This window comes from Xiphophorus hellerii, chromosome 8 (genome assembly GCF_003331165.1).
Source record: "Xiphophorus hellerii strain 12219 chromosome 8, Xiphophorus_hellerii-4.1, whole genome shotgun sequence".
Classification (NCBI taxonomy): Eukaryota; Metazoa; Chordata; class Actinopteri; order Cyprinodontiformes; family Poeciliidae; genus Xiphophorus; species Xiphophorus hellerii.
Window position 1 is genome coordinate 28,976,552 of NC_045679.1, and position 3,921 is coordinate 28,980,472.

The following is a 3,921-nucleotide window of genomic DNA, read 5'->3' on the forward strand; positions in this document are numbered from 1 at the left end:
TGCGGCATTTGCGGACTCCACTCATAGTGGGGAAATGAGACCCTCTGAAACAATGTCAAAAGTGTTTTTTTCTTTCTTTTTTTAAATATGCATTTTATTTAAAATGGCACATCGAAAGTGAACTTCAATAATAAATGAAAATGAAAGTCAGAAGACAGATGTTGGGTATTATGCGTTTATATTGATCCCTAAGTGGTGTTGGGGGGTGATTTTATTTGTCAAAGCACAACACACAATAAAAATTAAAATAAGTAAATAAATAAATAAATAAAGTAATAATAATAAAAATTAAAGCTGCAAGCAGCCTCGGGCGGCCCTCGCAGCAAGCGCCGCTCCGGCCTATTGGCCACCGCGGGGGTTCCAGCCACCGCAGAAGCTCTCGCACGATTTCCAGAGCCGCAGCCAACTCCCCACCGCAGAAGCTCCGCCGCAGTTTCCAGCACCGCCGCCCGCTAGCCACCGCAGAAGCTGTCGCGCATTTTCCACACCCATCCACCAGGCGACACGCGTGAATGCGTTCGGCAGCGCTCCCCGACGACTGTCAAAAAATCTGGTGCAGATCGGTCGATGCGTCGAGGAGATACAGCCCATGTATTAACTTAGGGGGCGCAGTGGAGTCAAATTACATTTCAAACCCGTCGGGCTCTTTAGAGGTGAACAAAGGTCATACATATCCAGTTTGGCGCCAATCGGATGATCTATGTGTGAATTAGAGCCAAACGTATGAATATGGCGAGGGACTGATATTCGCCATTTGGCCACGCCCACACGGTTCAGCCAGAAGCGAGCATTGACAGAGCTCATCATCCGAATTACCTTGATTAGGTCAAGAGAGCCATAAACGGAGCTTTCCAAGGAAAAAAACGGCACTTCCGGTTCCGAGGGGGCGGGGCTTAGATGACGTCATAATGTGATGACGTAGGATTGACGGGCAAGCCTCCAGGATCACTCAGGCCAAGTTTGATGCAGCTCGGTCAAAATATGTGGAATGTAGAGGCAAACGTATACGAACGGCGTTGCCGCCATTGAAAACTCTTGGCACTTTAAAGCAAGCGAGACCAACTTCCTATCTGTCATCCAACACAGAATCACCTTGATTAGGTCAAGAGAGCCATAAACAGAGCTTTCCAAGGAAAAAAACGGCACTTCCGGTTCTGAGGGGGCGGGGCTTAGATGACGTCATAATGTGATGATGTAGGATTGATGGGCAAGCCTCCAGGATCACTCAGGCCAAGTTTGATGCAGCTCGGTCAAAATATGTGGAATGTAGAGGCAAACGTATACGAACGGCGTTGCCGCCATTGAAAACTCTTGGCACTTTAAAGCAAGCGAGACCAACTTCCTATCTGTCATCCAACACAGAATCACCTTGATTAGGTCAAGAGAGCCATAGATGAAAGTTTCCAAGGAAAAAAATAGCACTTCCTGTTCTGAGGGGGCGGGGCTTAGATGACGTCATAATCTGATGACATAGAATTTTCAGGCATCACACCAGCATCACTCAAGCCAAGTTTGGTGCAGCTCGGTCGAAACATGTGGAATCTAGAAGCAAACGTATGGCATCGGCGTTACAGGTCACTTCGCCATGCCGCCGCACCCAGCTGCTTCATCGCAGCCGGTCAGGGCTTGAATCCACAACACACCAACATGTCTTCTGTCTCTGGACACAGTTTCATGTTGATGAGGTCAAAGGGCTAAGATAGCGACCGTTCACAGTAAAACATGACATTTCCTGTTCTCAGGGGGCGTGGCCTAAGTGATGTCATCATTTCACCACAGGGTAATTTAGGACACCTATTGATGATCAATAACTGAAAGTTTGGTGTCTCTGTGAGTTTCTGTGCAGGATATATAAGAGTTTCGTGTTTCATGGCGAGTAGGTGAACTTTGACCCCTGGTAACCCCCCTTCAGCAATCTCAGACAGTCACCAATTTGATAACTTTAAATCAGACATGCCTTATGATCAGACTGACCGAGTTTGAAGCCGATCAATCGAAATCCCTAGGAGGAGTTCGATCAAATGCAAAGGCTGTAAACGTCAAAATCGAGGTCAAATGAACTTCAATCTAAAATGGCCGACTTCCTGTTGGGTTTCGACCATGGCTGTAATAGACTTTTTTGTACGTCCTGACAAGATACACATGTGTACCAAGTTTCGTAATTCTAGGTTAAAGCATGGCTTAGGGCTGTTCATTTAAAATACTCTAGGGGTCGCTATAGAGAAATTAGGCCACGCCCACCACATTTTGTTATGAATTCCTGTCGGTGGGTGGATAAGGATCCATCCTAGTGAGTTTGGAGCAGCTGGGCCCGAAATTGTGGAATTCAGAGCCAAACGTATGGCAACGGCGTTACAGGTCACTTCGCCACGCCGCCACGCCCACCTGCTATGTCAAAGCCGGTCGGGGTTGGAATCCACAACACACCAACATGTCTTCTGTCTCTGGACACAGTTTCATATTGATGAGGTCAAAGGGCTAAGATAGCGACCGTTCACAGTAAAACATGACACTTCCTGTTCTCAGGGGGCGTGGCCTAAGTGATGTCATCATTTCACCATAGGGTATTGTAGGGCACCCGATGCCGATCAATCACTGAAAGTTTGGTCCCTCTATGTGTTTTTATATAGGAAATATAAGAGTTTCGTGTTTCATGGCGAGTAGGTGAACTTTGACCCCTGCTAACCCCCCTTCAACATGCTCCAAAACTCACCAATTTGATAACTTTAAATCAAACATGCCTTATGATCAGACTGACCGAGTTTGAAGTCGATCAATCGAAATCCCTAGGAGGAGTTCGATCAAATACGAAGGCTGTAAACGTCAAAATCGAGGTAAAAAATGGACGTTCAATACAAAATGGCCGACTTTCTGTGATAGTTGGCTTATAACATTAAATGTAAGTTCTGAGTCTTTTGGTGAGCTCTACAAGTGTACCAAATTTCATGTCTCTACGATGAAGTACGTTCATACCATTGTGTCAACAGAAAATTGCTAGTTGCCGCCGTTCAGCAATTTTTTTTGCGATTTTTGCGACAACCTTAAAATTCAAAATTTTTAAATTTTCTAGTCGCCACCGCCAAGTTTGGTGAGTTTTTGAATATGATAAAGCCCCCAAAAAGGCACACGAAGAGGTGGGAAGAATCGTAATAATAAACAGTACAGATACAATAGGCCTTCGCAGCGCTTTGCTGCTCGGGCCTAATAACAATAAATAACCATTACCAGTGAAAGTCTTAAGGACACACATATATTGACCAGTACATTGCTAAATATATATTCAACATTTAAGACGCACAGCTCTAGAGACTATGTATGTATTAAAAGCCTGATAGCCTCAGGCAGAAAAGACTTGCTGTATTTCTTAGTGTGTCTCGGTTGCAGTAATCTTTGACTGTGTCTGGTCCTCAGACTGTCCACCATGGCGTAGAGGGGATGAAAGGCATTATCCTTGATTGCTTGATATTCTGTGCTTCCCACAGCTTTTTTTTAAATTTCACTTTTTTCTTCCATTTTTCTTTTCAGCAACAAAATCTATATATTTTGGGTATACAATAAAACATGTGGGAAATTTCTAACAGGATGTCCACAAATGTACAGAATGTTTTGTGAAAATTCCAGATAAGCAAGTTCCTATTGCTTCAGGGTAAAGCAGATATCTTTAATCTGGTGCCATGTTGTGTCCTTGAACAGCACAGGTGCCAACTGGATGCCAGCTGGATGTCAAGGTCTAGTAATATGTTTTAGGAAATAGTGCACCACCAGAAAACACTGAGAGTGCATTATGCTGATTAAGCTTTTTACTTAAGCCGGTGTTGGGCTTGGGGGAAGAGAAACAGTTGCTTGGAGATATAATTGGTGGGATTTAAGTGGCCAATAACAAGGATTTGATGTACACAGACTTTTACTTACAGGAAGTGT